Below are 14,881 nucleotides of genomic sequence, written 5' to 3'. Positions count from 1 at the left end.
ACCCTACAGAAGCCACCAGAAGGGTTGCAGACCAGAGACAAAATACAAGACCAAAGAGGACCATAAAAAGTTGTGTGATCTGAAAAGAATGGCCAATGGCTGCAGCCTAACTTTTAGAGAGGAGTATCAGAGAATCATTTACTAACATTCATTGTACTATAGGCCAAGCACTCAAAATGGTGGTCACTGTCTGCAACTGACTATAAAGGATAACTTTAATGTCACTGAACAGTTTTGAGGAAGAAAATATTCCAGATCATTTTTTCCCACATCTAATTTCTATTGCCATTACTTTTAATTTCAATTGAGCTGCCCAGTTGAGAAGTTTGATTATAGGGGAAATTTACATGGAAAAATTCTTATTGTTTTGCAATTACACAAATTAATTTCACGGTTTATCCCTAACTTCTCTACCTTTATAACAACTTTCACATATTTAAATATTCCTTATAACAAAACCTCCGCAAAGCCATTCTGTTTACTCTGATTCCCTTCAGTTTCTTTTCTGAAACTCTTTCCAGTGTTCTCATTTATCTAAATTCCTCAATTATCAACACACTGACAACCCAAAGTTACCTCAGCAGAAGGGGACTCTTCATTCATTCATTAAATAAATTACTTAAAACCACCTACAATAGTTGTATGAGCAAACTGGGTGGGGACTTAAACATACCTAACGAATAATACAGAATCTCTGTCCCTGAGCTTACAATATAGTCTCTTTGCCAGGCAATTCATATAGTTCTGCGTAAAACTAATAAAAATAAGGCACATCACCAATTTCATTTCTGTAGACTTTTATTTAGCCTTTTTCTTAAGAAAAACAGAAAGGACCAAAGAATGTACTAAATTTAGGTATTAACTCAATACTAGGCATAAAAATCAATTCACACAATGCAAATTTGTCATTACCTGAAGACAAGCAACCACCAACTCTAGTAATACGCTAACCAATTTTTCAGCACCAAAACAAAACCACCAGAGAACTTTTACCTTAAGCATTAACATGTAAACACTCTCCATCCACTTGCCAAAAGCCACACGTCCAGTGTTCACTCAAATAACAATTTCAGTGTAAAATCATCCATTTAAATCCCAAACCAAGATTCAAAAGATTAAGCGGGCTCAGCATAAAACATCAAAATCCCTAAAAAGAATAGTTGTGAGGTCTTATCAAGATTCTGAAAATCCTAACATATTTTGATTCCTGAAGGGCAATCTCTCTAGCCAATACAAGTGATCAAGAAGAGATCATACATGTCTCAAAGCACCTGCTCTGACCTGCCTTTACCTCAAAATCCTACAGCAGTGGTTTACAAACACTACCATGCATCAAAGCACCTAGAAAGCAAGTTTGAGCAGCTTACTAGGTCCCACCCCCAGAGTTTGATTTAGCAGAGACGTCTGGCAATACTACCATAGCTAGAATAAAAAGATGGTGATGATGCTGCAGTACTGTTACTACTTTAAGAAGCACTAAAACCCCCTGGAGCTTACCGGAATGTGTGTGTGAGACTTACCCACTCACAATACAGAAAGACTAAGGAAGAACACCAAGAAAAAGCAAGATGCAAAGTCTCAGGAAGAGATTTTGTACCCAAATGCTGACTTTCCTTACTTTAGGGCATTCTGATCTGTTACTTTCAAAATACTTTAACTGAACAGTAGCATGGCAGTACAAGACACTTTGATCAAGGATAAGCCAGCATACCACATAACTTGCACTTTAGTATTAGGAAGATGGTTTTCTTTCAAATGGTTAAGGAGCATAAAAGTTAAAACCTTGGAAAACATCCAGTGAATCCAGATAATTAGTAAAAGATGTATTAGAACTTCTGGACCAGTAATCAAAAATCCCACTCATTTTGTGTTGCCTTGAATAATGTTATATTTCTTCAGAACTTAGGATAAAGCCTAATAAAAGCAAGATCAATTCCGACAAGACTGACTTTTAGAAAAAAAAGGAAAATTTCAAAACTGTAAAGAGTCAGAGCAGTATTCTTTTTCTGGCCCAAGTTTGATGACAGTAGTTAGAAAATAAAGGATACAAAGGTGAAAACACAGATAATCCAAGTTCTTCCCCAGTATTAAATGATTTTAAAACGAGTTTCTTTACCAAGGCTAACAAAAGACAGCTGACTGACACAACTAACAGTTCTCCAATAATTAATGAGCCTTAATAAGTGAATGTGATCTTCCATTCACTTATTCAATAAGTGAATTTTTGATTCAATAAATATAATCTTCATTATATTTGTTTTGTTAATAAGAAAACAAATAATCAATATTAATATTTTTATTCAATATTTGTTAATATTATTTATTTGTTAAGAAAACAAATAATCAATATTTATTAATATTTTTTATTCAATAAATATCATATCAGACACTGGGGATTCAATAATGTATAAAACAAAGTTTCTGCCCTTGATGGAACTTACATTCTCACAAGATGATACACATCCACTAAAAAACATATAACATATTAAAAAAATGTTAAGCTTTCATCAGTCCAGTAAAGGTATAATGAACTGGTCAATAAAGAAAGAGATACAACAAGCACCTGTAGTTCACAGCTGACTCCAAACCACGAAATACAGGAATCTGAACAAAAACACGGGGCAAACAAAATTCCTAGGCTAGACAATCCTCAAACATGACTTTGTAGGTTCTTTTGAGCTTTAGTTCCACTGGCCCCAAATAATGGTATATGTCAAAGTCTTAAAATCAGGATAGAAAATTCTAAATTAGTGAAAATAAATACATTCACTTCAGAAACATTTATAGAGCTGCCATTTGTTAGAAATTATAAATACTAGGATTTACCACAAGGAGCTGAACTTGTGTAAGGAGAAATATGTCATTTTTCCTTGCTTCCTACAGAACTGTGTTCCCATCATAAACATCAACCCAAGAAAAATCACCAATGAAAAACCATAAATGTGTATCATGTCCTTTCACAAATAAGCAGTATCAGTCACTTCTCTATGCATTATATATTTTTATTTAATTCTTGATTCAAAATAATTAAACATTCTAGCAGGTTGTTAATAAGAAAACAAAAAGCAAACATCCGGGTCTTGTGGCGGGCACCTGTAGTCCCAGCTACTCAAGAGGGTAAGGCAAGAGAATCCCCTAAGCCCAGGAGTTGGAGGTTGCTGTGAGCTGTGACGTCACAGCACTCTATCGATGGTGACAAAGTGAGACGCTGTCTCTTAAAAAAAAAAAGAAAACAAAAAACAAAGTAAACAATTATAATATAGCCATTAAAATGCCTATTATACTATGTTAGCCAGAGCAGAACTTCATTTTCTAAAAGTGTCAGATTCAAACAGAAAAATGTAATTACTTAAACTTTCCAGGCACAGTAATTTATACTTGCATACTATTTACTCCTACTTCAGGAAACTGGGTTAAGTTTCAAGACTACCACTGTGTCTATTCCAGTCCTTTTCAGTCCCTAAGGCCACATGCTGTTAGAAGCTCCCTGACCAAGAGCTGACTGACCCTGGGCAAGCAACTCTAATTCTAAACTTCCAGCCCTTCATCTATAAAATGAGGATATAAATAGCACCTACAATTCAATAGTTCCGAAAAATAAAGGAGATAAAGCGTAAGAACACTCAGCTCAGGTCTGGCACATGGTGTATATAACAAGTAAGACATACAGTACAGAGGCTGTCCCAGATATAATTTATCTATAAAAAGACAGTATCACCACATAGGTGCCCAGTTAATGTTACTCTTCTTCCTCTATTGTTGAATAAAATTCAAAGATATGATTTCAGTCACTTTTTTCTAAAAAACAAGTTTATAGTAAATGGAAATGTACAAAGATTTAACTAGGATTATTTTAGTTAAATAAATTTAGCTGAAGTTTATAAGGTAACACCATTATGTCCTTTAAAACAGGTAAGCTTTGAGGCTGGGCATGATGACTCACACCTGTAATCCTAGCACTCTGGGAGGCCAAGGTAAGAGAACTGCTGAGGCCAGGGGTTCAAGACCAGTTTGAGCAATATAGGGAGACCTCTTCTCTCCAAAAAAAAAAAAAAAAGAAAAAGAAAAATTAACCAGGTATGGTGGCACAGGCCTTCAGACCCAGTTACTCTGGAGGTTGAGGCAAGAGTTTCACTTGAGTACAGAGTTTGAAGTTGCAGTGAACTATGATGACATCATTACACTCTAGCCCAGAACAAGACCATGTCTCCAAAAAAAAAAAAAAAAGGTAAACTTTATGGTGATCCAACAACTAGTGTTTTTCTCAGGTTGCCAACTGCTAAAGAGTGGAAATAGTGCCATAAAGGTAAAAATATCTATTAATATTTCCTACTTTTATCTGTAAATCATTTATTTCATTAGTGTTTATATAAATTGGGCTACAGTTAACAGTACTCCTGCAAATTCCATTTAAATTGAAAGTTAAAACATATATGCTTATCTAAATGTTATTTCCATAATAGAACCCAGTTTTTAAAAATGGAGGAACAGAGGGTGTTCCTCCATTGCTTCACACAGGCAGTCCCCAAGTTACAAACATCCAACCTACATATAACTTACACTTACAAACTGAGGCTATTATAGGTAATCATTAAGTGTATCTGTTCCAACTTAAATACAAATTCAACTTAAGGACAAACCTACAGAACCTACCTCTTGTGTAAACCCGAGAACTGCCTATACTGATTCAAGTAAGGCCACTTACTTTGACCAAATTTTAAAACTTGCATTTTAAATAATTTATGAAAGTATTACTAAAAATTCTCAAAGACTCCCACATTAATTACTTAAGATACTTTAGTGAGGGGAAACGGTAGTGAGAATGTGTTGTTGTCCCCCACACACACCCCCAGGAGGCTGAAAAAGGAGGACCACTTGAGCCCAAGAGTTTGAGGCTTCAGGGAGCTGATCACACCACTGCACTCTAGCCTGGACAACAGATTGAAAGCCATCTCAAAATTTAAAAAAATAAAATAAAAATTTTTAAATGTGTTTTCAAGAGACACAGTCTCATCATGTTGCACAGGGCCGAGTGCAGTGGCTAGTCACAAATGCAGTCCCACTAATGACCAACACAGTTTTCACCGGCTATTTCTAAAGCTGGGCCAGTCCCTCTCTCTGAAGAGGTCACCATACTGATACCAAACAAAGTGCAGGCATCTGACTGGCATAGCCCAGAATTACTGACTTCAAGCAATCCTGCCCCCTCAGCCTCCCAAGTACCTGGGATCACAGATGGTACCCAGTCTGAAAATATGTTCTTAAACTGGAGCTTTAAAGGACAGGCATACCTCATTTTATTGTGCTTTACTTTACTACACTTCACAGATAGCACACTTTTACCAAGCTGAAGGTTTGTGGCAACCCTCCCTCAAATGTGCCTATCAAGACCACATTCTCAGCAGTACGTGCTCACTTCATGTCTCTATGTACATTTTGGTAATTCTTGCAATATTTTAAACTTTTTCACTGTTATTATTATATAATATAGTGATCAGTGATCTTTGATGTTACTACTGTAATTGTTTGGGGGCACCATGAATCACACCTATATAACACAGTAAACTTAATAAATGTTGTGTATGTTCTGACTGCTCCAACAACCAGGGGCTATTCCCCTTTCTCTCTCTCTCCTGGGGCCACCTTATCCCCTGAGATATAAGAAGTTAAGCCAATTTAAAACCCTACAATGGCCTCTAAATGTTAAAGAGAAAGAAAGAATCATACCTATCTCACTTTAAATCAAAATCTATACTAGAAATAATTAAGCTTAGTGAACAAGGCATGTTGAATGCCAAGAAAGGCCCAAAGCTAGGCCTCTTACAGAAACAGCCAAGCTATTAATGCAAAGGAAAAGTTCTTGAAGGAAATATAAGTGCTACTCCAGTGATGATAAGAAAGGAACACAACTTAATTGATGATATGGAGAAAGTTTTAGTGGTCTGGACACAAGATCAAATCAGCCACAATAGTCCCTTAAGACACAGCCTAATCCAGAGCAAGGCCTCTCTTCAATTGTGTGAAGGCTGAGAGAGTGAGGAAGCTGCAGAAGAAAGGTTGGAAGCTAGCAGAGGTTGGTTGGTGAGGTTAAAGGCAAGTGCAAGGTGAAGCAGCAAGTCCTCACAAAGTTGTTAACAAGTTTTTATCTAGAAGATCTAGCTAAGATAACTGATGACATGGCTACCCTAACAGAACGTTTTCAACTCCTAGATGAAACAGCCTTCTACTAGAAAATGCCATCGAGGACTTTCATGGCTAGAGAAGTAGCAAAACGTCAAAGAACAGGGTCTCATTAGGAGATAGTGCATCTACCAACTTTAATTTGAAACCAATGCTCTTCTGCTATTCCAAAAATTCCAGGGTCCTTGAAAATGAAATTAAATCAACTCTGCCTGTGCTGAGAAATGGAACAACAAAGGCTGGATGACAGCCCATCTGTTTTCAGGAGTGTTTACTCAACATTTGAAGCCCACTGTTGAGATCTCAGAAAAAAGATTTGTTTCAAAATATTACTGCTTGGGCAGCGCCTGTGGCTCAAATGAGTAGGGCGCCAGCCCCATATGCCGGAGGTGGCAGGTTCAAACTCAGCCCCGGCCAAAAACTGCACACACACAAAAAAAAAATCATTGCTCATTGACAATGTGCCTGTTCACCAAAAAGGCCTGACAGAGATGTGTTATACAAAGAAATAAATGTTTTCACGCCTACTAACATCTATTTTGTGGCCCAGGGATCAAGAAATAAATTTGATTTTTGAGTCTTATTGTTAAGAAATACATTACTTGGGCGGCACCCATAGCTCACTGGGTAGGGCAGCAGCCACATATACCGAGGCTTGCAGGTTTGAAGCCAGCCCAGGTCAGCTAAAACAACGACAACTGCAACAACAACAACAAAAAAATAGCTGGGCATTGTAGCCGGCACCTGTAGTCCCAGCTACTTGGGAGGCTGAGGCAAGAGAATCGCTTAAGCCCAGGAGTTGAAGGTTGCTGTGAGTTGTGATGCCACAGCACTCTACCGAGGTCAACATAAGACTCTGTCTCCAAAAAAAAGTACATTTCATAAAGCTATCACTGCTATAGTTGATTCCTTTGATGGATCTTGGAGAAGTACGCTAAAAACCTTCTGGAAAGGATTTATCGTTCTGGATGCAATCAACAGCATTCATGATTCATGGAAGGTCAAAATACTAACATTAACAGGATTTTGAAAGTAGTTGATTCTAACTCTCACAGATAATTCTGAGAGACTCAAGATGTCAATGGTAAAAATCATTGTTAAAAGTCACTGGTAAAGGCTCGGCGCCTATAGCTCAACCGGCTAAGGCGCCAGCCATGTACACCTAAGGTGGCGGGTTCGAATTCCCAGCCCGGACCCGCCAAACAACAATGATGGCTGCAACCAAAAAATAGCCGGGCGCTGTGGCGGGCACCTGTGGTCCCAGCTACTTGGGAGGCGGAGGCAGGAGACTCGCTTGAGCCCAGGAGTTGGAGGTTGCTGTGAGCTGTGATGCCACGGTACTCTGTCCAGGGGGACAGCTTGGCTCTGTCTCAAAAAAAAAAAAAAGTCACTGGTAAAAAGAGCAAATGAACTAGAATTAGAATTAGAAGTGGCACTTGGGCCAGATGCAGTGGCTTGCACTTGTAATCCTCACATGCTGGGAGGCCAAGGTGGGAGGATCACTTGAGTTCAGGAGTCTGAGACCAGCCTGGGCAAGACTTAGACCCCATTTCTACAAAAAAATATAAAAAATTAGCCAGGCACAGTGACATGCGCCTGTAGTCCCAGCTACTCAGGACACTAAGAAGGATCACTTGAGCCCAGGAGTTTGGGGTTGCAGTGCAGTGAGCTATGATGATGATGCTAGGTCGACAGAGAGACTCTGTCTCCAAAAACAAAGAAAACAAAGGTGGAGCAGTCTATAGATGGGGCTGAACTGCTGCAATCTCACGATTAAATCTAAACAGATGAGGAGTTGCTTCTTATTGGTGTGCAAAGAAAATGATTTCCTGAGATGGAGTCTATTCCTGAAGATCCTGTGAACACTGTTGAAATGACAACAGAGGATTTGGAATATTACATAAATGTAGTTGATAAAGCAGCAGCAGAGTTTGGGAGGAATGACTCCAATTCTGAAAGTTCTACTGTGGATAAAATGCTATCAATTAGCATCCCCACTACAGAGAAACCTTTTGTGAAAGGGAGTCTAAATGGCAAACTTCACTGTTATCTTACTTTAAGAAACTGACACAGCCCCCTCGCAGTAAGCAACCACCACCTCAGTCAGTCAGCAGCCATATGAGGCAAAACCTTCCAACAGCAGAAAGATGCCTTAATGAAGGCTCAGATGGCAAGTCTACATTTTTTAACATAATGTTATTGAACACTTAATATACCACAGTATACTGTAAACATAACTTTTATATGCACTGGGAAACCAACACATTCCTATGATTTGCTTTACTATGATAACTTGCTTTGTTGAGGTATTCTGGAACCAAACCCACAATATCACCAAGATATTCCTGTACTACAGAAACTAAACTGTTCTCAGATTTTTCTAACAAAATAATTCACTTCACAAATACGATTTAAAAGTAGAACTTTGTTATTGTAGTTTAAAATAAAAATCAATCTAGGTCTTAGGCTATATCTAACCAAAAATGTTTAATTTAAAAAATGAAAGATACACATTATATTAACATTTTGAATTGCATCTTGAGTAACCCTTAATTCTAATTATTGCCTAAAAACTATAACACCAAAAAACAGAAGAAAAATTTTCCAAAAATCTTTAGAGATGTGAACTAAGGTCCTACCTTTCCACACCAAATTAGCATCCAAGAAAGGTCATTTTCAAAATTATTTTTTACCACATTATGGAATATAATTTCTTCCACATGAGCAAATCAATATATTTTTTCCCATAGGCTACTTTTAACAATAAGATTTTGTTATTTACACAACTTCCCCAACCCCTTGGCAAGAAAAGTAATCTGACTAGCTAATATGGTTTTTAGGATTGAGGAGATTAAGTTATTAATTTCCAACAGACATGGGACTTTTCATAAACAATTACACTTAAAACTATTTGAAGTAAAACTGTTTAAATGGCACTTTGGACTTCACCTTACAAATGCAAACAATGTAACCTAATCATATTTACCCTCATATTAACTTGAAATTTTAAAAAAGTAGTTTTAAAAATGAAATAATGCTGAAAAATATGTTTAAGAACAAAAATGAAAGTTCTACTGATCTTCACTGCTGGATTTATAGAACTTCACTCCTAATCTAATACATATTATTCATTTTCTATGGGCTTCTAGCCTCAAAAGAGGCTTTTAATGTCCTAGCCCCTCTACAAGTTTGCCCTTGTATTCTGCCTCCTATAAAAACTAAATTTTGAATTCACTGTCTTGCTTCTTGCTACGTCTACCACCCCTGACTGATGTCTAGGTCCTCCTAATCAGTGTCTATACTGAAGTCTTATGTGATTGTGGGTGTCTTTAAAAGGGAACATGTGTTTCAAATAATCTTTGCCTACGTTCATTATTAAACTGGATCATTTGATAGTGCCCTGAAAGAAATTCTTTAGAGGAAAATGGTGCAATACTGATCATGGTGTTTCTGCAACATATAATAAACAAAAGTGTTCAAAAGAGATGATAGGTTCAGCTAGTTTTTCTCCACTTAATACAGCCACAAATACAAAACAATAAAAGTCATAAAATATTGGAACACATACATCCTTTAAAAATCTGTTTGAATATCCTAGTGTTTTCTGAATAGTACAACTGGATGAAAACATATCTATATTATATCTCAAAAAAGTTGAATAGTAATTAACTTTTATGTATCTTTTAATTACTTCATTCACATATCTGCACCCCAATTTTCAGAGCGCTCAACTCTCTCAAAGGGAAGACTATTTTCATTATCCGTTTTACAAATAAACGTTGAGACTCTAGTATTTTATTTCAAATAGCAATGGCTTATTTTCCAAACATGAAAATGTTTACATTTTAAGTAATAATCTTAGCGATAGAGCGATAGTCAAGTACTAAATACAAATCTCCGAACTCTTGCATTGCCTTCAGCTTGAACCTATTTCAACCAGTTCCCATAATTACTACAATATTACTATTATCTTAGTCTCACTGCCAAAAACCCAGCTGCAGACTAACTATGCAAGAATGAGACACTGTTGAAATGGCTCAAAAAAAAAAAAAAACTTTATCCTCAGTGCATTTAGTTACAAAATCCTGCAATTATATGAAACCAATTAACAATACACACACACACACACACACACGTCTTCTGATAATTACAAAGGAACCCAGAGATAAACCCGGCAAATAGTTCGACCTAACACTCCGCAGCAGAGTTGGGGGCTGGGGGCGGAGAAGAGGAGGAAACTTGGGCCGCACAATGACTCAAGTGAGAGCTTTATGGCTATCGCGAAGAAAACCACAAGGCTCCATCAAACTTGAGCGGTTTGCTTTCCGGGACGCAGTGGGCTAGAGGCTGGGCCACCCGCAGATCCCTCGGAGCCCACCCTTTGCTGCCCGCCGAGCCGCACCCCGGGAGGGCCGGGGCCACCGCGAGCCCCCGTTTCGCGTCCGGCCCGTCCGGCCCTCCAGGCGTCCCGGCGATTTCGCCCTTCCTCCTCCTTCCGCTCCCCTTTTGTTTTTCAGGCATTCGGTCCGCTCCCGAGAAGGCTGGCCCGTCTTTCCTTCTCCCCCCACCCCGGCCTCTCCTGTCTCCTCGCACCTCCGACCGCCCTGCGCGCCCCCCGAGCCCCAGCCCCCTAGTCTTTCCCGAGCCCCCGACCTCCCCTGACGCCCCCCAGCCTCCTCACGTCCTCCGGACGCGCCACCTCCCCCAGCCTCTCAGTCTTCCCCGAGCTCCCCAGCCTCCCTAAGCGCCCCCGGAACCCTCCGACATCCTCGAGCCCTCACCCCGGCCTCCCCAGGTACTCCAGCCTCTCGTCTTCTCGAGCCGCCTGGCCACCCAGCGCTCCCCGGCCCCCCGGGCCTCCTCGAGCCCCTAACCTGCCGGAGCCCCTCGGCCTCCTCGGGCGCCCCCAACCTCCTTCCATTCCCTGGCCTCCCCATCTTCCCAAGCGCCCTCGGCCTCCCCGAGCCGCGGCGAGCGAGCCGGGGGCGCGGGAAGGGCCGGTCTCCGCCGCGAGGACTGGCTGGTCCGGCCCCGCTCTGCCCTTTCGCCTTCGGGGCAGCGCCCTGCCCACGACCAGTTTGGAAAAGAAGTCGGCCCGCCCGGCCCCCGGTCCGCGCCCCGCACTCACTCGGACAGCGGCTAGGCGCCTTGAGGCGAAGGCAGACGACGACGGGGCGGCGCCGGGCGACGGCGTCCGCGCGCCCTCCCACACCTCACGCCGCGGGCGCACAGCAGTCCCGGACGGGCGGCGGCGGGCTCGCGCCCTCGGGGCCGTGCTGAGTCGGCGCGGGCCCGCGCGCGTGCGCGGCAGCCTACTGAGGCGCGCGCCCCCACTCGCCCTCGCACTCCTGGCCGCGCCTCGGTCCCGAGCTTCCGCCTCCCGGGAGGACCGGGCATGCGCGCCACAACCTGCGCATGCCCAGCAAGCCGCCGGGCTCCGCTCCCGAAGTCCGCTCGGGGACTGCCGGGACTGGGTTTCGGGATGGCCGGGGGATGTGCACGGGCGTGGCGGCCGGCTAGGGAAAGCGGTGTGGCCTGTATGGGGGCGGGGGTCTCCTGGCCGAGCGAAAGTCCTGGGGTAGGGGGACGTCGCACTGGCAGCACTCTCGGCTGGCGGATGGGACCGACTTCAAGAAAGCCCTTCCCTGCCTCGACCCCAAGGTGGCCCCCCTCTAGAGGATCTCCCTCTTCGACAGCCCTGCAGCCTGGCCGCGGAGTTGGAACCCCACTGTGTGGGCCCTGCCTATGTCCTCTCCAGTGTCACACCAACCCTAATGAGGTGTTTTGGGCCCTTTTGCAGATAAGGAAACTGAGACTCAGTAATTCTATTGGCATCTTGGCTAATGATGAGCTGGGCTGCGATTTGATCTTGGAAGAGGGTTTGAAATAGATTGTCTAAATGAATGCCAGCAGCGAACTGACCTGGGGTCACTGACATTAGTGTTCTGTCGTTGTCCCCTAATTCCTAACCGAGAAGGCCTCCTCAAAGCAGAAAAAGGAGAGAACGATCTCCCCCCGCCCCAGCTGAAAACCAGTTTGGGGGAGGACCTGATTTGTTCCGGACTGGAACGTGTTGTGGGTGGAGTTGGGAGAAATGGCAAAAGGTGAGGTTGGAAAGATTTGTAAATGCAGAGGTCGATGGACCTTGCTTAGGTGTGTAGAGTTTATTTTTTAGGAGCCTTTGGAAGGCTTTAAGGAGGAAGTGATAACCAACTTGTGTTTTAAAAAATCACTCAGTCAACCTTGCGGTGGGATATGAAACCAGAAGCAAAGCAACTTTCATTTTTATGGTGTCGTTTTGATGCTAACCGCAAGCCAGGAGGCAGGACGGGGCAGAGGGTCCTTCTGAAAGGTACATGCCCTGAAGCTAAGAAGGTGACACAAGTCATTATGTTATCAGGAGCTATAATCTGACTCTCCTGAAAACAGAATCAGGTAAAATAAAATGCTTTCGCTTAGCAAGATTTTACCAGATTTAAATGTTTTCTTCTTTATTCTTTAATAAAACGTATTAATGTTGAAGTTTTTTTGTTTGTTGTTTTTTTTACCATATACAGAATTGTGTCTTTCAATGTCAGCGTCAGTCGGGGCCTTTGCACTTGCTATTTGCTCCTGCTGGAACTTCTTGCTGCCTCACTTTGCTCAAACCTCCGTTTAGATGTCACCTTATTGATGTCAGCTGACCACTCTGTATATAATAGGAACCACCCTCTGCCCTGCCTGTCCTCCCACACACACTCCCATCCCTGACTCTGTTCTCCAAAGCACCTATTGTTTGCCACAGCCTAACACTGTGTTCTTGTTTATTTCTTGATTATCTGCTCTCTCCACTAGAATATTAGATTCATTCGAGCATGGACTTTATTTTGTTCACTAATCGGTCCCTGGCACACTATAAATATTTGTTTAGTGAGTGATCGAAGTGGTGGGTAGTGAGATATTATTTCAAGTATAAGAAGAGAATGGGAGATGGAGCTGGAGGAGGGGAGTGAGAATACAAAAGGGATTACATTAAAGATATCTTTGAAGGAAAGAGTAGAATAAAAATGACCATCAATTCTTTTATGCTCTTCCCAACAAGACGTAGATTCTAGGTAATCACCTCTTGAATCTGGAGAAATCTTATAATTTTCTTTGGCCAAAAAATGTGTCATAAGTGACAATGTACAAATTCTGAGCCTAGGCCTCAAGAAAACATGCAGCATTCACGTTCACCCACTTTAGCCCAACCTAGCCTCATGAGGAGGCAGTGCAGAAGAGCCCTGAAGCACCCTTGCCTACAAGCTGCCAACTGCCAGATGGAAGTGAGGCTACAGTAGACTGCCAGCCCCAGTCAAGCATTCAGCCAGCTGCAGCCACCTGAGACCTGGAGAGACTAGTGGAAGAACTGTCCAGCTAAATCCAGCCCAAATTGCCAAAACAAAGAAAGGTGAGCAAGTAAAATGCACATGGTTTTAAGCCTATAGGTTTGGGGGTAGTTATACCACAGAGATAACTGATGCATTTAGTTTCCTGCACTCTGCCATGATACCTTGGAAAATGATGTTCTCAAAGGGCAGGTTTGATTATTCTCTCTGCTTAATAAAAGAAGAAAATAGGGAAAGGGCAGGAAGAAGTGATGCAAAGGGGTAGGACATACAGATTCAAACAGGAGGAAAAGGAGACAAACATAGGAGACAGTGGTTTGTCCCACTTCACCTCTTGGGCATACTTTGTGGTGCCTCAGAGCTCAGGCTTAGCAGTCAGATGAACACTAGCACAGACCCAGGCACAAGTTCAATCATTCACTGGCTGTCAGACCCTGGGGAGGTTGCATAACGTCTCTGAGCCTCGATTTCTCGTCTGTAAAACAGGGCTTATAAAGGATCTACACAAATCTGATTGTTGTGGGGAGGACTTGAACAATCCCCACAGAATATCAGAGTGCTTGCCATATGTGTTATTGATTAGTTTTGACATTACTTTATGAATTACTGATAATGTGGATAAAGATGGCAGGCATATTCAAATATCCTGACCAGAATAGTGTCAAGGAAGGCTGACTTTGACTGGGTCCCTGTGGGTTGGACCCTGTATCTACTGTCTCTAATAGCAACCCTGCTATGTGGACACTGTTGTCATCACCCTCCCCACACACTTTATAGATAAGAATACTACAGCTCAGAAAAAAAAAGGGAAAATGAGTTAAACAGCAGGGCTGGAATTCAAGGGTGCATCTGTCCAAGTGCAAAGCCAGTGCTCCTTCCTCTCCCCAGTGGTCTCTCAACCCCCACATGAAAAAACAGAGCAGAGAACACCAGACTTCTCCCCTTCCTGCACTGCACCAGATGGGCTGAGCACTGACCTTGCCTGGGAGGTTTACAGGAAGAGCTTCCTGTATGCTGCAGAGCAGCTGCACCAAGCCCTGGGAGCAGTGCCTCCTTGAAAAGCCCCCTGCCTCCCTGATCTGGTAGGGTCTCCTTCCCAGGAGGGGCTCACTCATGGCAGAGAAGTGGAAATACACATTTACAGCAGGGGTGGATGCACAGTAATGGGGGTGTGGAAGTTGATGTCATCCAGGAGACGATACCACCCACATCACAGCACTGACCAGCCTACAGATCCATCTGGAGAAGCTGGAATGATAGAAAGTGTGACCCAGGAGGCAGGTGCCTGGGACACTGTCTGATTCAGTAAGAGATGCCCCTTGGACATAGAGGCC

The 14,881-nt window shown here is 42.3% G+C and overlaps 1 protein-coding gene across 1 annotated transcript in view; it reads right to left on the bottom strand.

Annotated features, from left to right (window-relative positions):
• PTK2 (protein tyrosine kinase 2) overlaps positions 1-11,375 on the bottom strand; it is a 325,228-nt gene extending 313,853 nt beyond the window's left edge. Inside the window, exon 1 of the mRNA XM_023514953.1 lies at positions 11,309-11,375. The gene's annotated coding sequence lies outside the window, so the exon portion shown is untranslated. The remainder of the gene's footprint in view (positions 1-11,308) is intronic.
• Between the last annotated feature and the right edge of the window lie 3,506 nt (positions 11,376-14,881).

The sequence above is a fragment of the Otolemur garnettii genome, unplaced genomic scaffold (genome assembly GCF_000181295.1).
Source record: "Otolemur garnettii isolate 467f Iridium unplaced genomic scaffold, OtoGar3 scaffold00062, whole genome shotgun sequence".
In the NCBI taxonomy this organism is placed as follows: domain Eukaryota; kingdom Metazoa; phylum Chordata; class Mammalia; order Primates; family Galagidae; genus Otolemur; species Otolemur garnettii.
Note: the sequence above shows the minus strand (reverse complement) of the source record. Positions and strands in the feature narration are given on the sequence as shown.